The sequence below is a fragment of the Durio zibethinus genome, chromosome 8 (genome assembly GCF_047325235.1).
Source record: "Durio zibethinus cultivar Kanyao isolate XHJ-2024 chromosome 8, ASM4732523v1, whole genome shotgun sequence".
Taxonomy (NCBI): Eukaryota; Viridiplantae; Streptophyta; class Magnoliopsida; order Malvales; family Malvaceae; genus Durio; species Durio zibethinus.
This window is the reverse complement of record NC_143169.1, coordinates 3,073,416-3,092,881: the sequence shown is the minus strand read 5'-3', so window position 1 is coordinate 3,092,881 and position 19,466 is coordinate 3,073,416. Positions and strand designations below refer to the sequence as shown.

At 51.2% G+C, this 19,466-nt stretch overlaps 45 non-coding genes across 45 annotated transcripts; all 45 read left to right on the top strand.

Annotated features, from left to right (window-relative positions):
• Window positions 1-259: 259 nt before the first annotated feature.
• On the top strand, window positions 260-378 carry LOC149517248 (5S ribosomal RNA). The gene has a single exon (XR_016344595.1). It is a non-coding gene; the product is annotated as a 5S ribosomal RNA (ribosomal RNA).
• Window positions 379-690: 312 nt separating this feature from the next.
• Window positions 691-809, top strand: LOC149517247 (5S ribosomal RNA). The gene has a single exon (XR_016344823.1). It is a non-coding gene; the product is annotated as a 5S ribosomal RNA (ribosomal RNA).
• Window positions 810-1,121: 312 nt separating this feature from the next.
• Window positions 1,122-1,240, top strand: LOC149517246 (5S ribosomal RNA). The gene has a single exon (XR_016344822.1). It is a non-coding gene; the product is annotated as a 5S ribosomal RNA (ribosomal RNA).
• A 312-nt stretch (window positions 1,241-1,552) lies between these two features.
• Window positions 1,553-1,671, top strand: LOC149517245 (5S ribosomal RNA). Its single transcript, XR_016344821.1, has one exon. It is a non-coding gene; the product is annotated as a 5S ribosomal RNA (ribosomal RNA).
• A 312-nt stretch (window positions 1,672-1,983) lies between these two features.
• On the top strand, window positions 1,984-2,102 carry LOC149517244 (5S ribosomal RNA). Its single transcript, XR_016344594.1, has one exon. It is a non-coding gene; the product is annotated as a 5S ribosomal RNA (ribosomal RNA).
• Window positions 2,103-2,414: 312 nt separating this feature from the next.
• Window positions 2,415-2,533, top strand: LOC149517243 (5S ribosomal RNA). Its single transcript, XR_016344593.1, has one exon. It is a non-coding gene; the product is annotated as a 5S ribosomal RNA (ribosomal RNA).
• Window positions 2,534-2,845: 312 nt separating this feature from the next.
• LOC149517242 (5S ribosomal RNA) lies at window positions 2,846-2,964 on the top strand. The gene has a single exon (XR_016344592.1). It is a non-coding gene; the product is annotated as a 5S ribosomal RNA (ribosomal RNA).
• A 312-nt stretch (window positions 2,965-3,276) lies between these two features.
• On the top strand, window positions 3,277-3,395 carry LOC149517241 (5S ribosomal RNA). Its single transcript, XR_016344591.1, has one exon. It is a non-coding gene; the product is annotated as a 5S ribosomal RNA (ribosomal RNA).
• Window positions 3,396-3,706: 311 nt separating this feature from the next.
• Window positions 3,707-3,825, top strand: LOC149517240 (5S ribosomal RNA). Its single transcript, XR_016344589.1, has one exon. It is a non-coding gene; the product is annotated as a 5S ribosomal RNA (ribosomal RNA).
• Window positions 3,826-4,137: 312 nt separating this feature from the next.
• Window positions 4,138-4,256, top strand: LOC149517239 (5S ribosomal RNA). Its single transcript, XR_016344588.1, has one exon. It is a non-coding gene; the product is annotated as a 5S ribosomal RNA (ribosomal RNA).
• A 312-nt stretch (window positions 4,257-4,568) lies between these two features.
• On the top strand, window positions 4,569-4,687 carry LOC149517238 (5S ribosomal RNA). Its single transcript, XR_016344587.1, has one exon. It is a non-coding gene; the product is annotated as a 5S ribosomal RNA (ribosomal RNA).
• Window positions 4,688-4,999: 312 nt separating this feature from the next.
• Window positions 5,000-5,118, top strand: LOC149517237 (5S ribosomal RNA). The gene has a single exon (XR_016344586.1). It is a non-coding gene; the product is annotated as a 5S ribosomal RNA (ribosomal RNA).
• A 313-nt stretch (window positions 5,119-5,431) lies between these two features.
• LOC149517236 (5S ribosomal RNA) lies at window positions 5,432-5,550 on the top strand. The gene has a single exon (XR_016344817.1). It is a non-coding gene; the product is annotated as a 5S ribosomal RNA (ribosomal RNA).
• Window positions 5,551-5,862: 312 nt separating this feature from the next.
• Window positions 5,863-5,981, top strand: LOC149517235 (5S ribosomal RNA). Its single transcript, XR_016344585.1, has one exon. It is a non-coding gene; the product is annotated as a 5S ribosomal RNA (ribosomal RNA).
• A 312-nt stretch (window positions 5,982-6,293) lies between these two features.
• On the top strand, window positions 6,294-6,412 carry LOC149517234 (5S ribosomal RNA). The gene has a single exon (XR_016344583.1). It is a non-coding gene; the product is annotated as a 5S ribosomal RNA (ribosomal RNA).
• Window positions 6,413-6,721: 309 nt separating this feature from the next.
• LOC149517233 (5S ribosomal RNA) lies at window positions 6,722-6,840 on the top strand. Its single transcript, XR_016344838.1, has one exon. It is a non-coding gene; the product is annotated as a 5S ribosomal RNA (ribosomal RNA).
• Window positions 6,841-7,152: 312 nt separating this feature from the next.
• On the top strand, window positions 7,153-7,273 carry LOC149517232 (5S ribosomal RNA). The gene has a single exon (XR_016344315.1). It is a non-coding gene; the product is annotated as a 5S ribosomal RNA (ribosomal RNA).
• Window positions 7,274-7,585: 312 nt separating this feature from the next.
• On the top strand, window positions 7,586-7,704 carry LOC149517231 (5S ribosomal RNA). The gene has a single exon (XR_016344582.1). It is a non-coding gene; the product is annotated as a 5S ribosomal RNA (ribosomal RNA).
• A 312-nt stretch (window positions 7,705-8,016) lies between these two features.
• On the top strand, window positions 8,017-8,135 carry LOC149517230 (5S ribosomal RNA). Its single transcript, XR_016344581.1, has one exon. It is a non-coding gene; the product is annotated as a 5S ribosomal RNA (ribosomal RNA).
• A 312-nt stretch (window positions 8,136-8,447) lies between these two features.
• LOC149517229 (5S ribosomal RNA) lies at window positions 8,448-8,566 on the top strand. The gene has a single exon (XR_016344580.1). It is a non-coding gene; the product is annotated as a 5S ribosomal RNA (ribosomal RNA).
• Window positions 8,567-8,878: 312 nt separating this feature from the next.
• LOC149517228 (5S ribosomal RNA) lies at window positions 8,879-8,997 on the top strand. The gene has a single exon (XR_016344579.1). It is a non-coding gene; the product is annotated as a 5S ribosomal RNA (ribosomal RNA).
• Window positions 8,998-9,308: 311 nt separating this feature from the next.
• On the top strand, window positions 9,309-9,427 carry LOC149517227 (5S ribosomal RNA). The gene has a single exon (XR_016344288.1). It is a non-coding gene; the product is annotated as a 5S ribosomal RNA (ribosomal RNA).
• A 312-nt stretch (window positions 9,428-9,739) lies between these two features.
• On the top strand, window positions 9,740-9,858 carry LOC149517226 (5S ribosomal RNA). Its single transcript, XR_016344577.1, has one exon. It is a non-coding gene; the product is annotated as a 5S ribosomal RNA (ribosomal RNA).
• A 312-nt stretch (window positions 9,859-10,170) lies between these two features.
• On the top strand, window positions 10,171-10,289 carry LOC149517225 (5S ribosomal RNA). The gene has a single exon (XR_016344576.1). It is a non-coding gene; the product is annotated as a 5S ribosomal RNA (ribosomal RNA).
• Window positions 10,290-10,601: 312 nt separating this feature from the next.
• On the top strand, window positions 10,602-10,720 carry LOC149517224 (5S ribosomal RNA). The gene has a single exon (XR_016344575.1). It is a non-coding gene; the product is annotated as a 5S ribosomal RNA (ribosomal RNA).
• Window positions 10,721-11,032: 312 nt separating this feature from the next.
• Window positions 11,033-11,151, top strand: LOC149517223 (5S ribosomal RNA). Its single transcript, XR_016344574.1, has one exon. It is a non-coding gene; the product is annotated as a 5S ribosomal RNA (ribosomal RNA).
• Window positions 11,152-11,463: 312 nt separating this feature from the next.
• On the top strand, window positions 11,464-11,582 carry LOC149517222 (5S ribosomal RNA). The gene has a single exon (XR_016344573.1). It is a non-coding gene; the product is annotated as a 5S ribosomal RNA (ribosomal RNA).
• Window positions 11,583-11,894: 312 nt separating this feature from the next.
• LOC149517221 (5S ribosomal RNA) lies at window positions 11,895-12,013 on the top strand. Its single transcript, XR_016344572.1, has one exon. It is a non-coding gene; the product is annotated as a 5S ribosomal RNA (ribosomal RNA).
• Window positions 12,014-12,325: 312 nt separating this feature from the next.
• Window positions 12,326-12,444, top strand: LOC149517220 (5S ribosomal RNA). Its single transcript, XR_016344836.1, has one exon. It is a non-coding gene; the product is annotated as a 5S ribosomal RNA (ribosomal RNA).
• A 312-nt stretch (window positions 12,445-12,756) lies between these two features.
• Window positions 12,757-12,875, top strand: LOC149517219 (5S ribosomal RNA). Its single transcript, XR_016344571.1, has one exon. It is a non-coding gene; the product is annotated as a 5S ribosomal RNA (ribosomal RNA).
• Window positions 12,876-13,187: 312 nt separating this feature from the next.
• On the top strand, window positions 13,188-13,306 carry LOC149517218 (5S ribosomal RNA). The gene has a single exon (XR_016344570.1). It is a non-coding gene; the product is annotated as a 5S ribosomal RNA (ribosomal RNA).
• Window positions 13,307-13,618: 312 nt separating this feature from the next.
• On the top strand, window positions 13,619-13,737 carry LOC149517217 (5S ribosomal RNA). Its single transcript, XR_016344569.1, has one exon. It is a non-coding gene; the product is annotated as a 5S ribosomal RNA (ribosomal RNA).
• A 312-nt stretch (window positions 13,738-14,049) lies between these two features.
• Window positions 14,050-14,168, top strand: LOC149517216 (5S ribosomal RNA). Its single transcript, XR_016344568.1, has one exon. It is a non-coding gene; the product is annotated as a 5S ribosomal RNA (ribosomal RNA).
• Window positions 14,169-14,480: 312 nt separating this feature from the next.
• Window positions 14,481-14,599, top strand: LOC149517215 (5S ribosomal RNA). Its single transcript, XR_016344565.1, has one exon. It is a non-coding gene; the product is annotated as a 5S ribosomal RNA (ribosomal RNA).
• A 312-nt stretch (window positions 14,600-14,911) lies between these two features.
• On the top strand, window positions 14,912-15,030 carry LOC149517214 (5S ribosomal RNA). The gene has a single exon (XR_016344564.1). It is a non-coding gene; the product is annotated as a 5S ribosomal RNA (ribosomal RNA).
• Window positions 15,031-15,342: 312 nt separating this feature from the next.
• On the top strand, window positions 15,343-15,461 carry LOC149517213 (5S ribosomal RNA). The gene has a single exon (XR_016344563.1). It is a non-coding gene; the product is annotated as a 5S ribosomal RNA (ribosomal RNA).
• A 312-nt stretch (window positions 15,462-15,773) lies between these two features.
• LOC149517212 (5S ribosomal RNA) lies at window positions 15,774-15,892 on the top strand. The gene has a single exon (XR_016344562.1). It is a non-coding gene; the product is annotated as a 5S ribosomal RNA (ribosomal RNA).
• Window positions 15,893-16,204: 312 nt separating this feature from the next.
• Window positions 16,205-16,323, top strand: LOC149517211 (5S ribosomal RNA). The gene has a single exon (XR_016344561.1). It is a non-coding gene; the product is annotated as a 5S ribosomal RNA (ribosomal RNA).
• Window positions 16,324-16,635: 312 nt separating this feature from the next.
• On the top strand, window positions 16,636-16,754 carry LOC149517210 (5S ribosomal RNA). Its single transcript, XR_016344560.1, has one exon. It is a non-coding gene; the product is annotated as a 5S ribosomal RNA (ribosomal RNA).
• Window positions 16,755-17,066: 312 nt separating this feature from the next.
• Window positions 17,067-17,185, top strand: LOC149517209 (5S ribosomal RNA). Its single transcript, XR_016344559.1, has one exon. It is a non-coding gene; the product is annotated as a 5S ribosomal RNA (ribosomal RNA).
• A 312-nt stretch (window positions 17,186-17,497) lies between these two features.
• LOC149517208 (5S ribosomal RNA) lies at window positions 17,498-17,616 on the top strand. The gene has a single exon (XR_016344558.1). It is a non-coding gene; the product is annotated as a 5S ribosomal RNA (ribosomal RNA).
• Window positions 17,617-17,928: 312 nt separating this feature from the next.
• On the top strand, window positions 17,929-18,047 carry LOC149517207 (5S ribosomal RNA). Its single transcript, XR_016344557.1, has one exon. It is a non-coding gene; the product is annotated as a 5S ribosomal RNA (ribosomal RNA).
• A 312-nt stretch (window positions 18,048-18,359) lies between these two features.
• On the top strand, window positions 18,360-18,478 carry LOC149517206 (5S ribosomal RNA). The gene has a single exon (XR_016344556.1). It is a non-coding gene; the product is annotated as a 5S ribosomal RNA (ribosomal RNA).
• A 312-nt stretch (window positions 18,479-18,790) lies between these two features.
• On the top strand, window positions 18,791-18,909 carry LOC149517205 (5S ribosomal RNA). Its single transcript, XR_016344554.1, has one exon. It is a non-coding gene; the product is annotated as a 5S ribosomal RNA (ribosomal RNA).
• Window positions 18,910-19,221: 312 nt separating this feature from the next.
• LOC149517204 (5S ribosomal RNA) lies at window positions 19,222-19,340 on the top strand. The gene has a single exon (XR_016344553.1). It is a non-coding gene; the product is annotated as a 5S ribosomal RNA (ribosomal RNA).
• Window positions 19,341-19,466: the final 126 nt, after the last annotated feature.

The following is a 19,466-nucleotide window of genomic DNA, read 5'->3' as shown; positions in this document are numbered from 1 at the left end:
TGGGCTTGTTCGTTGATTGCCGTTCGCAGCACCTCACGTTCTTTTTAGTTTTTGGTATCCGTCCGTCGCAATTACTGCATACTTAATCGTTTGCTCGCCGATTACCGTTCGCGGCGATTAATCGATGACGGGTTGAGAAATCGATGAACCCCCTCTTCTTGGCGTATTGCGTAATCCTTTGGACGGGGGCTCGCGTGTGACACGTCGAGCAACGCACGGGAAAGGAAGGGTCGGATACATAATTTGCGCAAGAAGTGACGGGTGCGATCATACCAGCACTAAAGCACCGGATCCCATCAGAACTCCGCAGTTAAGCGTGCTTGGGCGAGAGTAGTACTAGGATGGGTGACCTCCTGGGAAGTCCTCGTGTTGCACTCCTCGTTCTTTTTAATTTTCGGTATTCTTCCGTCGTTTATTGCCGTGCAGGCACTTGGGCTTGTTCGTTGATTGCCGTTCGCAGCACCTCACGTTCTTTTTAGTTTTTGGTATCCGTCCGTCGCAATTACTGCATACTTAATCGTTTGCTCGCCGATTACCGTTCGCGGCGATTAATCGATGACGGGTTGAGAAATCGATGAACCCCCTCTTCTTGGCGTATTGCGTAATCCTTTGGACGGGGGCTCGCGTGTGACACGTCGAGCAACGCACGGGAAAGGAAGGGTCGGATACATAATTTGCGCAAGAAGTGACGGGTGCGATCATACCAGCACTAAAGCACCGGATCCCATCAGAACTCCGCAGTTAAGCGTGCTTGGGCGAGAGTAGTACCAGGATGGGTGACCTCCTGGGAAGTCCTCGTGTTGCACTCCTCGTTCTTTTTAATTTTCGGTATTCTTCCGTCGTTTATTGCCGTGCAGGCACTTGGGCTTGTTCGTTGATTGCCGTTCGCAGCACCTCACGTTCTTTTTAGTTTTTGGTATCCGTCCGTCGCAATTACTGCATACTTAATCGTTTGCTCGCCGATTACCGTTCGCGGCGATTAATCGATGACGGGTTGAGAAATCGATGAACCCCCTCTTCTTGGCGTATTGCGTAATCCTTTGGACGGGGGCTCGCGTGTGACACGTCGAGCAACGCACGGGAAAGGAAGGGTCGGATACATAATTTGCGCAAGAAGTGACGGGTGCGATCATACCAGCACTAAAGCACCGGATCCCATCAGAACTCCGCAGTTAAGCGTGCTTGGGCGAGAGTAGTACCAGGATGGGTGACCTCCTGGGAAGTCCTCGTGTTGCACTCCTCGTTCTTTTTAATTTTCGGTATTCTTCCGTCGTTTATTGCCGTGCAGGCACTTGGGCTTGTTCGTTGATTGCCGTTCGCAGCACCTCACGTTCTTTTTAGTTTTTGGTATCCGTCCGTCGCAATTACTGCATACTTAATCGTTTGCTCGCCGATTACCGTTCGCGGCGATTAATCGATGACGGGTTGAGAAATCGATGAACCCCCTCTTCTTGGCGTATTGCGTAATCCTTTGGACGGGGGCTCGCGTGTGACACGTCGAGCAACGCACGGGAAAGGAAGGGTCGGATACATAATTTGCGCAAGAAGTGACGGGTGCGATCATACCAGCACTAAAGCACCGGATCCCATCAGAACTCCGCAGTTAAGCGTGCTTGGGCGAGAGTAGTACCAGGATGGGTGACCTCCTGGGAAGTCCTCGTGTTGCACTCCTCGTTCTTTTTAATTTTCGATATTCTTCCGTCGTTTATTGCCGTGCAGGCACTTGGGCTTGTTCGTTGATTGCCGTTCGCAGCACCTCACGTTCTTTTTAGTTTTTGGTATCCGTCCGTCGCAATTACTGCATACTTAATCGTTTGCTCGCCGATTACCGTTCGCGGCGATTAATCGATGACGGGTTGAGAAATCGATGAACCCCCTCTTCTTGGCGTATTGCGTAATCCTTTGGACGGGGGCTCGCGTGTGACACGTCGAGCAACGCACGGGAAAGGAAGGGTCGGATACATAATTTGCGCAAGAAGTGACGGGTGCGATCATACCAGCACTAAAGCACCGGATCCCATCAGAACTCCGCAGTTAAGCGTGCTTGGGCGAGAGTAGTACTAGGATGGGTGACCTCCTGGGAAGTCCTCGTGTTGCACTCCTCGTTCTTTTTAATTTTCGGTATTCTTCCGTCGTTTATTGCCGTGCAGGCACTTGGGCTTGTTCGTTGATTGCCGTTCGCAGCACCTCACGTTCTTTTTAGTTTTTGGTATCCGTCCGTCGCAATTACTGCATACTTAATCGTTTGCTCGCCGATTACCGTTCGCGGCGATTAATCGATGACGGGTTGAGAAATCGATGAACCCCCTCTTCTTGGCGTATTGCGTAATCTTTTGGACGGGGGCTCGCGTGTGACACGTCGAGCAACGCACGGGAAAGGAAGGGTCGGATACATAATTTGCGCAAGAAGTGACGGGTGCGATCATACCAGCACTAAAGCACCGGATCCCATCAGAACTCCGCAGTTAAGCGTGCTTGGGCGAGAGTAGTACTAGGATGGGTGACCTCCTGGGAAGTCCTCGTGTTGCACTCCTCGTTCTTTTTAATTTTCGGTATTCTTCCGTCGTTTATTGCCGTGCAGGCACTTGGGCTTGTTCGTTGATTGCCGTTCGCAGCACCTCACGTTCTTTTTAGTTTTTGGTATCCGTCCGTCGCAATTACTGCATACTTAATCGTTTGCTCGCCGATTACCGTTCGCGGCGATTAATCGATGACGGGTTGAGAAATCGATGAACCCCCTCTTCTTGGCGTATTGCGTAATCTTTTGGACGGGGGCTCGCGTGTGACACGTCGAGCAACGCACGGGAAAGGAAGGGTCGGATACATAATTTGCGCAAGAAGTGACGGGTGCGATCATACCAGCACTAAAGCACCGGATCCCATCAGAACTCCGCAGTTAAGCGTGCTTGGGCGAGAGTAGTACTAGGATGGGTGACCTCCTGGGAAGTCCTCGTGTTGCACTCCTCGTTCTTTTTAATTTTCGGTATTCTTCCGTCGTTTATTGCCGTGCAGGCACTTGGGCTTGTTCGTTGATTGCCGTTCGCAGCACCTCACGTTCTTTTTAGTTTTTGGTATCCGTCCGTCGCAATTACTGCATACTTAATCGTTTGCTCGCCGATTACCGTTCGCGGCGATTAATCGATGACGGGTTGAGAAATCGATGAACCCCCTCTTCTTGGCGTATTGCGTAATCTTTTGGACGGGGGCTCGCGTGTGACACGTCGAGCAACGCACGGGAAAGGAAGGGTCGGATACATAATTTGCGCAAGAAGTGACGGGTGCGATCATACCAGCACTAAAGCACCGGATCCCATCAGAACTCCGCAGTTAAGCGTGCTTGGGCGAGAGTAGTACTAGGATGGGTGACCTCCTGGGAAGTCCTCGTGTTGCACTCCTCGTTCTTTTTAATTTTCGGTATTCTTCCGTCGTTTATTGCCGTGCAGGCACTTGGGCTTGTTCGTTGATTGCCGTTCGCAGCACCTCACGTTCTTTTTAGTTTTTGGTATCCGTCCGTCGCAATTACTGCATACTTAATCGTTGCTCGCCGATTACCGTTCGCGGCGATTAATCGATGACGGGTTGAGAAATCGATGAACCCCCTCTTCTTGGCGTATTGCGTAATCTTTTGGACGGGGGCTCGCGTGTGACACGTCGAGCAACGCACGGGAAAGGAAGGGTCGGATACATAATTTGCGCAAGAAGTGACGGGTGCGATCATACCAGCACTAAAGCACCGGATCCCATCAGAACTCCGCAGTTAAGCGTGCTTGGGCGAGAGTAGTACTAGGATGGGTGACCTCCTGGGAAGTCCTCGTGTTGCACTCCTCGTTCTTTTTAATTTTCGGTATTCTTCCGTCGTTTATTGCCGTGCAGGCACTTGGGCTTGTTCGTTGATTGCCGTTCGCAGCACCTCACGTTCTTTTTAGTTTTTGGTATCCGTCCGTCGCAATTACTGCATACTTAATCGTTTGGTCGCCGATTACCGTTCGCGGCGATTAATCGATGACGGGTTGAGAAATCGATGAACCCCCTCTTCTTGGCGTATTGCGTAATCCTTTGGACGGGGGCTCGCGTGTGACACGTCGAGCAACGCACGGGAAAGGAAGGGTCGGATACATAATTTGCGCAAGAAGTGACGGGTGCGATCATACCAGCACTAAAGCACCGGATCCCATCAGAACTCCGCAGTTAAGCGTGCTTGGGCGAGAGTAGTACTAGGATGGGTGACCTCCTGGGAAGTCCTCGTGTTGCACTCCACGTTCTTTTTAATTTTCGGTATTCTTCCGTCGTTTATTGCCGTGCAGGCACTTGGGCTTGTTCGTTGATTGCCGTTCGCAGCACCTCACGTTCTTTTTAGTTTTTGGTATCCGTCCGTCGCAATTACTGCATACTTAATCGTTTGCTCGCCGATTACCGTTCGCGGCGATTAATCGATGACGGGTTGAGAAATCGATGAACCCCCTCTTCTTGGCGTATTGCGTAATCCTTTGGACGGGGGCTCGCGTGTGACACGTCGAGCAACGCACGGGAAAGGAAGGGTCGGATACATAATTTGCGCAAGAAGTGACGGGTGCGATCATACCAGCACTAAAGCACCGGATCCCATCAGAACTCCGCAGTTAAGCGTGCTTGGGCGAGAGTAGTACTAGGATGGGTGACCTCCTGGGAAGTCCTCGTGTTGCACTCCTCGTTCTTTTTAATTTTCGGTATTCTTCCGTCGTTTATTGCCGTGCAGGCACTTGGGCTTGTTCGTTGATTGCCGTTCGCAGCACCTCACGTTCTTTTTAGTTTTTGGTATCCGTCCGTCGCAATTACTGCATACTTAATCGTTTGCTCGCCGATTACCGTTCGCGGCGATTAATCGATGACGGGTTGAGAAATCGATGAACCCCCTCTTCTTGGCGTATTGCGTAATCTTTTGGACGGGGGCTCGCGTGTGACACGTCGAGCAACGCACGGGAAAGGAAGGGTCGGATACATAATTTGCGCAAGAAGTGACGGGTGCGATCATACCAGCACTAAAGCACCGGATCCCATCAGAACTCCGCAGTTAAGCGTGCTTGGGCGAGAGTAGTACTAGGATGGGTGACCTCCTGGGAAGTCCTCGTGTTGCACTCCTCGTTCTTTTTAATTTTCGGTATTCTTCCGTCGTTTATTGCCGTGCAGGCACTTGGGCTTGTTCGTTGATTGCCGTTCGCAGCACCTCACGTTCTTTTTAGTTTTTGGTATCCGTCCGTCGCAATTACTGCATACTTAATCGTTTGCTCGCCGATTACCGTTCGCGGCGATTAATCGATGACGGGTTGAGAAATCGATGAACCCCCTCTTCTTGGCGTATTGCGTAATCTTTTGGACGGGGGCTCGCGTGTGACACGTCGAGCAACGCACGGGAAAGGAAGGGGTCGGATACATAATTTGCGCAAGAAGTGACGGGTGCGATCATACCAGCACTAAAGCACCGGATCCCATCAGAACTCCGCAGTTAAGCGTGCTTGGGCGAGAGTAGTACTAGGATGGGTGACCTCCTGGGAAGTCCTCGTGTTGCACTCTTCGTTCTTTTTAATTTTCGGTATTCTTCCGTCGTTTATTGCCGTGCAGGCACTTGGGCTTGTTCGTTGATTGCCGTTCGCAGCACCTCACGTTCTTTTTAGTTTTTGGTATCCGTCCGTCGCAATTACTGCATACTTAATCGTTTGCTCGCCGATTACCGTTCGCGGCGATTAATCGATGACGGGTTGAGAAATCGATGAACCCCCTCTTCTTGGCGTATTGCGTAATCCTTTGGACGGGGGCTCGCGTGTGACACGTCGAGCAACGCACGGGAAAGGAAGGGTCGGATACATAATTTGCGCAAGAAGTGACGGGTGCGATCATACCAGCACTAAAGCACCGGATCCCATCAGAACTCCGCAGTTAAGCGTGCTTGGGCGAGAGTAGTACTAGGATGGGTGACCTCCTGGGAAGTCCTCGTGTTGCACTCCACGTTCTTTTTAATTTTCGGTATTCTTCCGTCGTTTATTGCCGTGCAGGCACTTGGGCTTGTTCGTTGATTGCCGTTCGCAGCACCTCACGTTCTTTTTAGTTTTTGGTATCCGTCCGTCGCAATTACTGCATACTTAATCGTTTGCTCGCCGATTACCGTTCGCGGCGATTAATCGATGACGGGTTGAGAAATCGATGAACCCCCTCTTCTTGGCGTATTGCGTAATCCTTTGGACGGGGGCTCGCGTGTGACACGTCGAGCAACGCACGGGAAAGGAAGGGTCGGATACATAATTTGCGCAAGAAGTGACGGGTGCGATCATACCAGCACTAAAGCACCGGATCCCATCAGAACTCCGCAGTTAAGCGTGCTTGGGCGAGAGTAGTACTAGGATGGGTGACCTCCTGGGAAGTCCTCGTGTTGCACTCCTCGTTCTTTTTAATTTTCGGTCTTCCGTCGTTTATTGCCGTGCAGGCACTTGGGCTTGTTCGTTGATTGCCGTTCGCAGCACCTCACGTTCTTTTTAGTTTTTGGTATCCGTCCGTCGCAATTACTGCATACTTAATCGTTTGCTCGCCGATTACCGTTCGCGGCGATTAATCGATGACGGGTTGAGAAATCGATGAACCCCCTCTTCTTGGCGTATTGCGTAATCCTTTGGACGGGGGCTCGCGTGTGACACGTCGAGCAACGCACGGGAAAGGAAGGGTCGGATACATAATTTGCGCAAGAAGTGACGGGTGCGATCATACCAGCACTAAAGCACCGGATCCCATCAGAACTCCGCAGTTAAGTGTGCTTGGGCGAGAGTAGTACTAGGATGGGTGACCTCCTGGGAAGTCCTCGTGTTGCACTCCTCGTTCTTTTTAATTTTCGGTATTCTTCCGTCGTTTATTGCCGTGCAGGCACTTGGGCTTGTTCGTTGATTGCCGTTCGCAGCACCTCACGTTCTTTTTAGTTTTTGGTATCCGTCCGTCGCAATTACTGCATACTTAATCGTTTGCTCGCCGATTACCGTTCGCGGCGATTAATCGATGACGGGTTGAGAAATCGATGAACCCCCTCTTCTTGGCGTATTGCGTAATCCTTTGGACGGGGGCTCGCGTGTGACACGTCGAGCAACGCACGGGAAAGGAAGGGTCGGATACATAATTTGCGCAAGAAGTGACGGGTGCGATCATACCAGCACTAAAGCACCGGATCCCATCAGAACTCCGCAGAGTTAAGCGTGCTTGGGCGAGAGTAGTACTAGGATGGGTGACCTCCTGGGAAGTCCTCGTGTTGCACTCCTCGTTCTTTTTAATTTTCGGTATTCTTCCGTCGTTTATTGCCGTGCAGGCACTTGGGCTTGTTCGTTGATTGCCGTTCGCAGCACCTCACGTTCTTTTTAGTTTTTGGTATCCGTCCGTCGCAATTACTGCATACTTAATCGTTTGCTCGCCGATTACCGTTCGCGGCGATTAATCGATGACGGGTTGAGAAATCGATGAACCCCCTCTTCTTGGCGTATTGCGTAATCCTTTGGACGGGGGCTCGCGTGTGACACGTCGAGCAACGCACGGGAAAGGAAGGGTCGGATACATAATTTGCGCAAGAAGTGACGGGTGCGATCATACCAGCACTAAAGCACCGGATCCCATCAGAACTCCGCAGTTAAGCGTGCTTGGGCGAGAGTAGTACTAGGATGGGTGACCTCCTGGGAAGTCCTCGTGTTGCACTCCTCGTTCTTTTTAATTTTCGGTATTCTTCCGTCGTTTATTGCCGTGCAGGCACTTGGGCTTGTTCGTTGATTGCCGTTCGCAGCACCTCACGTTCTTTTTAGTTTTTGGTATCCGTCCGTCGCAATTACTGCATACTTAATCGTTTGCTCGCCGATTACCGTTCGCGGCGATTAATCGATGACGGGTTGAGAAATCGATGAACCCCCTCTTCTTGGCGTATTGCGTAATCCTTTGGACGGGGGCTCGCGTGTGACACGTCGAGCAACGCACGGGAAAGGAAGGGTCGGATACATAATTTGCGCAAGAAGTGACGGGTGCGATCATACCAGCACTAAAGCACCGGATCCCATCAGAACTCCGCAGTTAAGCGTGCTTGGGCGAGAGTAGTACTAGGATGGGTGACCTCCTGGGAAGTCCTCGTGTTGCACTCCTCGTTCTTTTTAATTTTCGGTATTCTTCCGTCGTTTATTGCCGTGCAGGCACTTGGGCTTGTTCGTTGATTGCCGTTCGCAGCACCTCACGTTCTTTTTAGTTTTTGGTATCCGTCCGTCGCAATTACTGCATACTTAATCGTTTGCTCGCCGATTACCGTTCGCGGCGATTAATCGATGACGGGTTGAGAAATCGATGAACCCCCTCTTCTTGGCGTATTGCGTAATCCTTTGGACGGGGGCTCGCGTGTGACACGTCGAGCAACGCACGGGAAAGGAAGGGTCGGATACATAATTTGCGCAAGAAGTGACGGGTGCGATCATACCAGCACTAAAGCACCGGATCCCATCAGAACTCCGCAGTTAAGCGTGCTTGGGCGAGAGTAGTACTAGGATGGGTGACCTCCTGGGAAGTCCTCGTGTTGCACTCCTCGTTCTTTTTAATTTTCGGTATTCTTCCGTCGTTTATTGCCGTGCAGGCACTTGGGCTTGTTCGTTGATTGCCGTTCGCAGCACCTCACGTTCTTTTTAGTTTTTGGTATCCGTCCGTCGCAATTACTGCATACTTAATCGTTTGCTCGCCGATTACCGTTCGCGGCGATTAATCGATGACGGGTTGAGAAATCGATGAACCCCCTCTTCTTGGCGTATTGCGTAATCTTTTGGACGGGGGCTCGCGTGTGACACGTCGAGCAACGCACGGGAAAGGAAGGGTCGGATACATAATTTGCGCAAGAAGTGACGGGTGCGATCATACCAGCACTAAAGCACCGGATCCCATCAGAACTCCGCAGTTAAGCGTGCTTGGGCGAGAGTAGTACTAGGATGGGTGACCTCCTGGGAAGTCCTCGTGTTGCACTCCTCGTTCTTTTTAATTTTCGGTATTCTTCCGTCGTTTATTGCCGTGCAGGCACTTGGGCTTGTTCGTTGATTGCCGTTCGCAGCACCTCACGTTCTTTTTAGTTTTTGGTATCCGTCCGTCGCAATTACTGCATACTTAATCGTTGCTCGCCGATTACCGTTCGCGGCGATTAATCGATGACGGGTTGAGAAATCGATGAACCCCCTCTTCTTGGCGTATTGCGTAATCTTTTGGACGGGGGCTCGCGTGTGACACGTCGAGCAACGCACGGGAAAGGAAGGGTCGGATACATAATTTGCGCAAGAAGTGACGGGTGCGATCATACCAGCACTAAAGCACCGGATCCCATCAGAACTCCGCAGTTAAGCGTGCTTGGGCGAGAGTAGTACTAGGATGGGTGACCTCCTGGGAAGTCCTCGTTTTGCACTCCTCGTTCTTTTTAATTTTCGGTATTCTTCCGTCGTTTATTGCCGTGCAGGCACTTGGGCTTGTTCGTTGATTGCCGTTCGCAGCACCTCACGTTCTTTTTAGTTTTTGGTATCCGTCCGTCGCAATTACTGCATACTTAATCGTTTGGTCGCCGATTACCGTTCGCGGCGATTAATCGATGACGGGTTGAGAAATCGATGAACCCCCTCTTCTTGGCGTATTGCGTAATCCTTTGGACGGGGGCTCGCGTGTGACACGTCGAGCAACGCACGGGAAAGGAAGGGTCGGATACATAATTTGCGCAAGAAGTGACGGGTGCGATCATACCAGCACTAAAGCACCGGATCCCATCAGAACTCCGCAGTTAAGCGTGCTTGGGCGAGAGTAGTACTAGGATGGGTGACCTCCTGGGAAGTCCTCGTGTTGCACTCCACGTTCTTTTTAATTTTCGGTATTCTTCCGTCGTTTATTGCCGTGCAGGCACTTGGGCTTGTTCGTTGATTGCCGTTCGCAGCACCTCACGTTCTTTTTAGTTTTTGGTATCCGTCCGTCGCAATTACTGCATACTTAATCGTTTGCTCGCCGATTACCGTTCGCGGCGATTAATCGATGACGGGTTGAGAAATCGATGAACCCCCTCTTCTTGGCGTATTGCGTAATCCTTTGGACGGGGGCTCGCGTGTGACACGTCGAGCAACGCACGGGAAAGGAAGGGTCGGATACATAATTTGCGCAAGAAGTGACGGGTGCGATCATACCAGCACTAAAGCACCGGATCCCATCAGAACTCCGCAGTTAAGCGTGCTTGGGCGAGAGTAGTACTAGGATGGGTGACCTCCTGGGAAGTCCTCGTGTTGCACTCCTCGTTCTTTTTAATTTTCGGTATTCTTCCGTCGTTTATTGCCGTGCAGGCACTTGGGCTTGTTCGTTGATTGCCGTTCGCAGCACCTCACGTTCTTTTTAGTTTTTGGTATCCGTCCGTCGCAATTACTGCATACTTAATCGTTTGCTCGCCGATTACCGTTCGCGGCGATTAATCGATGACGGGTTGAGAAATCGATGAACCCCCTCTTCTTGGCGTATTGCGTAATCTTTTGGACGGGGGCTCGCGTGTGACACGTCGAGCAACGCACGGGAAAGGAAGGGTCGGATACATAATTTGCGCAAGAAGTGACGGGTGCGATCATACCAGCACTAAAGCACCGGATCCCATCAGAACTCCGCAGTTAAGCGTGCTTGGGCGAGAGTAGTACTAGGATGGGTGACCTCCTGGGAAGTCCTCGTGTTGCACTCCTCGTTCTTTTTAATTTTCGGTATTCTTCCGTCGTTTATTGCCGTGCAGGCACTTGGGCTTGTTCGTTGATTGCCGTTCGCAGCACCTCACGTTCTTTTTAGTTTTTGGTATCCGTCCGTCGCAATTACTGCATACTTAATCGTTTGCTCGCCGATTACCGTTCGCGGCGATTAATCGATGACGGGTTGAGAAATCGATGAACCCCCTCTTCTTGGCGTATTGCGTAATCTTTTGGACGGGGGCTCGCGTGTGACACGTCGAGCAACGCACGGGAAAGGAAGGGTCGGATACATAATTTGCGCAAGAAGTGACGGGTGCGATCATACCAGCACTAAAGCACCGGATCCCATCAGAACTCCGCAGTTAAGCGTGCTTGGGCGAGAGTAGTACTAGGATGGGTGACCTCCTGGGAAGTCCTCGTGTTGCACTCCTCGTTCTTTTTAATTTTCGGTATTCTTCCGTCGTTTATTGCCGTGCAGGCACTTGGGCTTGTTCGTTGATTGCCGTTCGCAGCACCTCACGTTCTTTTTAGTTTTTGGTATCCGTCCGTCGCAATTACTGCATACTTAATCGTTTGCTCGCCGATTACCGTTCGCGGCGATTAATCGATGACGGGTTGAGAAATCGATGAACCCCCTCTTCTTGGCGTATTGCGTAATCCTTTGGACGGGGGCTCGCGTGTGACACGTCGAGCAACGCACGGGAAAGGAAGGGTCGGATACATAATTTGCGCAAGAAGTGACGGGTGCGATCATACCAGCACTAAAGCACCGGATCCCATCAGAACTCCGCAGTTAAGCGTGCTTGGGCGAGAGTAGTACTAGGATGGGTGACCTCCTGGGAAGTCCTCGTGTTGCACTCCACGTTCTTTTTAATTTTCGGTATTCTTCCGTCGTTTATTGCCGTGCAGGCACTTGGGCTTGTTCGTTGATTGCCGTTCGCAGCACCTCACGTTCTTTTTAGTTTTTGGTATCCGTCCGTCGCAATTACTGCATACTTAATCGTTTGCTCGCCGATTACCGTTCGCGGCGATTAATCGATGACGGGTTGAGAAATCGATGAACCCCCTCTTCTTGGCGTATTGCGTAATCCTTTGGACGGGGGCTCGCGTGTGACACGTCGAGCAACGCACGGGAAAGGAAGGGTCGGATACATAATTTGCGCAAGAAGTGACGGGTGCGATCATACCAGCACTAAAGCACCGGATCCCATCAGAACTCCGCAGTTAAGCGTGCTTGGGCGAGAGTAGTACTAGGATGGGTGACCTCCTGGGAAGTCCTCGTGTTGCACTCCTCGTTCTTTTTAATTTTCGGTATTCTTCCGTCGTTTATTGCCGTGCAGGCACTTGGGCTTGTTCGTTGATTGCCGTTCGCAGCACCTCACGTTCTTTTTAGTTTTTGGTATCCGTCCGTCGCAATTACTGCATACTTAATCGTTTGCTCGCCGATTACCGTTCGCGGCGATTAATCGATGACGGGTTGAGAAATCGATGAACCCCCTCTTCTTGGCGTATTGCGTAATCCTTTGGACGGGGGCTCGCGTGTGACACGTCGAGCAACGCACGGGAAAGGAAGGGTCGGATACATAATTTGCGCAAGAAGTGACGGGTGCGATCATACCAGCACTAAAGCACCGGATCCCATCAGAACTCCGCAGTTAAGTGTGCTTGGGCGAGAGTAGTACTAGGATGGGTGACCTCCTGGGAAGTCCTCGTGTTGCACTCCTCGTTCTTTTTAATTTTCGGTATTCTTCCGTCGTTTATTGCCGTGCAGGCACTTGGGCTTGTTCGTTGATTGCCGTTCGCAGCACCTCACGTTCTTTTTAGTTTTTGGTATCCGTCCGTCGCAATTACTGCATACTTAATCGTTTGCTCGCCGATTACCGTTCGCGGCGATTAATCGATGACGGGTTGAGAAATCGATGAACCCCCTCTTCTTGGCGTATTGCGTAATCCTTTGGACGGGGGCTCGCGTGTGACACGTCGAGCAACGCACGGGAAAGGAAGGGTCGGATACATAATTTGCGCAAGAAGTGACGGGTGCGATCATACCAGCACTAAAGCACCGGATCCCATCAGAACTCCGCAGTTAAGCGTGCTTGGGCGAGAGTAGTACTAGGATGGGTGACCTCCTGGGAAGTCCTCGTGTTGCACTCCTCGTTCTTTTTAATTTTCGGTATTCTTCCGTCGTTTATTGCCGTGCAGGCACTTGGGCTTGTTCGTTGATTGCCGTTCGCAGCACCTCACGTTCTTTTTAGTTTTTGGTATCCGTCCGTCGCAATTACTGCATACTTAATCGTTTGCTCGCCGATTACCGTTCGCGGCGATTAATCGATGACGGGTTGAGAAATCGATGAACCCCCTCTTCTTGGCGTATTGCGTAATCCTTTGGACGGGGGCTCGCGTGTGACACGTCGAGCAACGCACGGGAAAGGAAGGGTCGGATACATAATTTGCGCAAGAAGTGACGGGTGCGATCATACCAGCACTAAAGCACCGGATCCCATCAGAACTCCGCAGTTAAGCGTGCTTGGGCGAGAGTAGTACTAGGATGGGTGACCTCCTGGGAAGTCCTCGTGTTGCACTCCTCGTTCTTTTTAATTTTCGGTATTCTTCCGTCGTTTATTGCCGTGCAGGCACTTGGGCTTGTTCGTTGATTGCCGTTCGCAGCACCTCACGTTCTTTTTAGTTTTTGGTATCCGTCCGTCGCAATTACTGCATACTTAATCGTTTGCTCGCCGATTACCGTTCGCGGCGATTAATCGATGACGGGTTGAGAAATCGATGAACCCCCTCTTCTTGGCGTATTGCGTAATCCTTTGGACGGGGGCTCGCGTGTGACACGTCGAGCAACGCACGGGAAAGGAAGGGTCGGATACATAATTTGCGCAAGAAGTGACGGGTGCGATCATACCAGCACTAAAGCACCGGATCCCATCAGAACTCCGCAGTTAAGCGTGCTTGGGCGAGAGTAGTACTAGGATGGGTGACCTCCTGGGAAGTCCTCGTGTTGCACTCCTCGTTCTTTTTAATTTTCGGTATTCTTCCGTCGTTTATTGCCGTGCAGGCACTTGGGCTTGTTCGTTGATTGCCGTTCGCAGCACCTCACGTTCTTTTTAGTTTTTGGTATCCGTCCGTCGCAATTACTGCATACTTAATCGTTTGCTCGCCGATTACCGTTCGCGGCGATTAATCGATGACGGGTTGAGAAATCGATGAACCCCCTCTTCTTGGCGTATTGCGTAATCCTTTGGACGGGGGCTCGCGTGTGACACGTCGAGCAACGCACGGGAAAGGAAGGGTCGGATACATAATTTGCGCAAGAAGTGACGGGTGCGATCATACCAGCACTAAAGCACCGGATCCCATCAGAACTCCGCAGTTAAGCGTGCTTGGGCGAGAGTAGTACTAGGATGGGTGACCTCCTGGGAAGTCCTCGTGTTGCACTCCTCGTTCTTTTTAATTTTCGGTATTCTTCCGTCGTTTATTGCCGTGCAGGCACTTGGGCTTGTTCGTTGATTGCCGTTCGCAGCACCTCACGTTCTTTTTAGTTTTTGGTATCCGTCCGTCGCAATTACTGCATACTTAATCGTTTGCTCGCCGATTACCGTTCGCGGCGATTAATCGATGACGGGTTGAGAAATCGATGAACCCCCTCTTCTTGGCGTATTGCGTAATCCTTTGGACGGGGGCTCGCGTGTGACACGTCGAGCAACGCACGGGAAAGGAAGGGTCGGATACATAATTTGCGCAAGAAGTGACGGGTGCGATCATACCAGCACTAAAGCACCGGATCCCATCAGAACTCCGCAGTTAAGCGTGCTTGGGCGAGAGTAGTACTAGGATGGGTGACCTCCTGGGAAGTCCTCGTGTTGCACTCCTCGTTCTTTTTAATTTTCGGTATTCTTCCGTCGTTTATTGCCGTGCAGGCACTTGGGCTTGTTCGTTGATTGCCGTTCGCAGCACCTCACGTTCTTTTTAGTTTTTGGTATCCGTCCGTCGCAATTACTGCATACTTAATCGTTTGCTCGCCGATTACCGTTCGCGGCGATTAATCGATGACGGGTTGAGAAATCGATGAACCCCCTCTTCTTGGCGTATTGCGTAATCCTTTGGACGGGGGCTCGCGTGTGACACGTCGAGCAACGCACGGGAAAGGAAGGGTCGGATACATAATTTGCGCAAGAAGTGACGGGTGCGATCATACCAGCACTAAAGCACCGGATCCCATCAGAACTCCGCAGTTAAGCGTGCTTGGGCGAGAGTAGTACTAGGATGGGTGACCTCCTGGGAAGTCCTCGTGTTGCACTCCTCGTTCTTTTTAATTTTCGGTATTCTTCCGTCGTTTATTGCCGTGCAGGCACTTGGGCTTGTTCGTTGATTGCCGTTCGCAGCACCTCACGTTCTTTTTAGTTTTTGGTATCCGTCCGTCGCAATTACTGCATACTTAATCGTTTGCTCGCCGATTACCGTTCGCGGCGATTAATCGATGACGGGTTGAGAAATCGATGAACCCCCTCTTCTTGGCGTATTGCGTAATCCTTTGGACGGGGGCTCGCGTGTGACACGTCGAGCAACGCACGGGAAAGGAAGGGTCGGATACATAATTTGCGCAAGAAGTGACGGGTGCGATCATACCAGCACTAAAGCACCGGATCCCATCAGAACTCCGCAGTTAAGCGTGCTTGGGCGAGAGTAGTACTAGGATGGGTGACCTCCTGGGAAGTCCTCGTGTTGCACTCCTCGTTCTTTTTAATTTTCGGTATTCTTCCGTCGTTTATTGCCGTGCAGGCACTTGGGCTTGTTCGTTGATTGCCGTTCGCAGCACCTCACGTTCTTTTTAGTTTTTGGTATCCGTCCGTCGCAATTACTGCATACTTAATCGTTTGCTCGCCGATTACCGTTCGCGGCGATTAATCGATGACGGGTTGAGAAATCGATGAACCCCCTCTTCTTGGCGTATTGCGTAATCCTTTGGACGGGGGCTCGCGTGTGACACGTCGAGCAACGCACGGGAAAGGAAGGGTCGGATACATAATTTGCGCAAGAAGTGACGGGTGCGATCATACCAGCACTAAAGCACCGGATCCCATCAGAACTCCGCAGTTAAGCGTGCTTGGGCGAGAGTAGTACTAGGATGGGTGACCTCCTGGGAAGTCCTCGTGTTGCACTCCTCGTTCTTTTTAATTTTCGGTATTCTTCCGTCGTTTATTGCCGTGCAGGCACTTGGGCTTGTTCGTTGATTGCCGTTCGCAGCACCTCACGTTCTTTTTAGTTTTTGGTATCCGTCCGTCGCAATTACTGCATACTTAATCGTTTGCTCGCCGATTACCGTTCGCGGCGATTAATCGATGACGGGTTGAGAAATCGATGAACCCCCTCTTCTTGGCGTATTGCGTAATCCTTTGGACGGGGGCTCGCGTGTGACACGTCGAGCAACGCACGGGAAAGGAAGGGTCGGATACATAATTTGCGCAAGAAGTGACGGGTGCGATCATACCAGCACTAAAGCACCGGATCCCATCAGAACTCCGCAGTTAAGCGTGCTTGGGCGAGAGTAGTACTAGGATGGGTGACCTCCTGGGAAGTCCTCGTGTTGCACTCCTCGTTCTTTTTAATTTTCGGTATTCTTCCGTCGTTTATTGCCGTGCAGGCACTTGGGCTTGTTCGTTGATTGCCGTTCGCAGCACCTCACGTTCTTTTTAGTTTTTGGTATCCGTCCGTCGCAATTACTGCATACTTAATCGTTTGCTCGCCGATTACCGTTCGCGGCGATTAATCGATGACGGGTTGAGAAATCGATGAACCCCCTCTTCTTGGCGTATTGCGTAATCTTTTGGACGGGGGCTCGCGTGTGACACGTCGAGCAACGCACGGGAAAGGAAGGGTCGGATACATAATTTGCGCAAGAAGTGACGGGTGCGATCATACCAGCACTAAAGCACCGGATCCCATCAGAACTCCGCAGTTAAGCGTGCTTGGGCGAGAGTAGTACTAGGATGGGTGACCTCCTGGGAAGTCCTCGTGTTGCACTCCTCGTTCTTTTTAATTTTCGGTATTCTTCCGTCGTTTATTGCCGTGCAGGCACTTGGGCTTGTTCGTTGATTGCCGTTCGCAGCACCTCACGTTCTTTTTAGTTTTTGGTATCCGTCCGTCGCAATTACTGCATACTTAATCGTTTGCTCGCCGATTACCGTTCGCGGCGATTAATCGATGACGGGTTGAGAAATCGATGAACCCCCTCTTCTTGGCGTATTGCGTAATCCTTTGGACGGGGGCTCGCGTGTGACACGTCGAGCAACGCACGGGAAAGGAAGGGTCGGATACATAATTTGCGCAAGAAGTGACGGGTGCGATCATACCAGCACTAAAGCACCGGATCCCATCAGAACTCCGCAGTTAAGCGTGCTTGGGCGAGAGTAGTACTAGGATGGGTGACCTCCTGGGAAGTCCTCGTGTTGCACTCCTCGTTCTTTTTAATTTTCGGTATTCTTCCGTCGTTTATTGCCGTGCAGGCACTTGGGCTTGTTCGTTGATTGCCGTTCGCAGCACCTCACGTTCTTTTTAGTTTTTGGTATCCGTCCGTCGCAATTACTGCATACTTAATCGTTTGCTCGCCGATTACCGTTCGCGGCGATTAATCGATGACGGGTTGAGAAATCGATGAACCCCCTCTTCTTGGCGTATTGCGTAATCCTTTGGACGGGGGCTCGCGTGTGACACGTCGAGCAACGCACGGGAAAGGAAGGGTCGGATACATAATTTGCGCAAGAAGTGACGGGTGCGATCATACCAGCACTAAAGCACCGGATCCCATCAGAACTCCGCAGTTAAGCGTGCTTGGGCGAGAGTAGTACTAGGATGGGTGACCTCCTGGGAAGTCCTCGTGTTGCACTCCTCGTTCTTTTTAATTTTCGGTATTCTTCCGTCGTTTATTGCCGTGCAGGCACTTGGGCTTGTTCGTTGATTGCCGTTCGCAGCACCTCACGTTCTTTTTAGTTTTTGGTATCCGTCCGTCGCAATTACTGCATACTTAATCGTTTGCTCGCCGATTACCGTTCGCGGCGATTAATCGATGACGGGTTGAGAAATCGATGAACCCCCTCTTCTTGGCGTATTGCGTAATCCTTTGGACGGGGGCTCGCGTGTGACACGTCGAGCAACGCACGGGAAAGGAAGGGTCGGATACATAATTTGCGCAAGAAGTGACGGGTGCGATCATACCAGCACTAAAGCACCGGATCCCATCAGAACTCCGCAGTTAAGCGTGCTTGGGCGAGAGTAGTACTAGGATGGGTGACCTCCTGGGAAGTCCTCGTGTTGCACTCCTCGTTCTTTTTAATTTTCGGTATTCTTCCGTCGTTTATTGCCGTGCAGGCACTTGGGCTTGTTCGTTGATTGCCGTTCGCAGCACCTCACGTTCTTTTTAGTTTTTGGTATCCGTCCGTCGCAATTACTGCATACTTAATCGTTTGCTCGCCGATTACCGTTCGCGGCGATTAATCGATGACGGGTTGAGAAATCGATGAACCCCCTCTTCTTGGCGTATTGCGTAATCCTTTGGACGGGGGCTCGCGTGTGACACGTCGAGCAACGCACGGGAAAGGAAGGGTCGGATACATAATTTGCGCAAGAAGTGACGGGTGCGATCATACCAGCACTAAAGCACCGGATCCCATCAGAACTCCGCAGTTAAGCGTGCTTGGGCGAGAGTAGTACTAGGATGGGTGACCTCCTGGGAAGTCCTCGTGTTGCACTCCTCGTTCTTTTTAATTTTCGGTATTCTTCCGTCGTTTATTGCCGTGCAGGCACTTGGGCTTGTTCGTTGATTGCCGTTCGCAGCACCTCACGTTCTTTTTAGTTTTTGGTATCCGTCCGTCGCAATTACTGCATACTTAATCGTTTGCTCGCCGATTACCGTTCGCGGCGATTAATCGATGACGGGTTGAGAAATCGATGAACCCCCTCTTCTTGGCGTATTGCGTAATCTTTTGGACGGGGGCTCGCGTGTGACACGTCGAGCAACGCACGGGAAAGGAAGGGTCGGATACATAATTTGCGCAAGAAGTGACGGGTGCGATCATACCAGCACTAAAGCACCGGATCCCATCAGAACTCCGCAGTTAAGCGTGCTTGGGCGAGAGTAGTACTAGGATGGGTGACCTCCTGGGAAGTCCTCGTGTTGCACTCCTCGTTCTTTTTAATTTTCGGTATTCTTCCGTCGTTTATTGCCGTGCAGGCACTTGGGCTTGTTCGTTGATTGCCGTTCGCAGCACCTCACGTTCTTTTTAGTTTTTGGTATCCGTCCGTCGCAATTACTGCATACTTAATCGTTTGCTCGCCGATTACCGTTCGCGGCGATTAATCGATGACGGGTTGAGAAATCGATGAACCCCCTCTTCTTGGCGTATTGCGTAATCTTTTGGACGGGGGCTCGCGTGTGACACGTCGAGCAACGCACGGGAAAGGAAGGGTCGGATACATAATTTGCGCAAGAAGTGACGGGTGCGATCATACCAGCACTAAAGCACCGGATCCCATCAGAACTCCGCAGTTAAGCGTGCTTGGGCGAGAGTAGTACTAGGATGGGTGACCTCCTGGGAAGTCCTCGTGTTGCACTCCTCGTTCTTTTTAATTTTCGGTATTCTTCCGTCGTTTATTGCCGTGCAGGCACTTGGGCTTGTTCGTTGATTGCCGTTCGCAGCACCTCACGTTCTTTTTAGTTTTTGGTATCCGTCCGTCGCAATT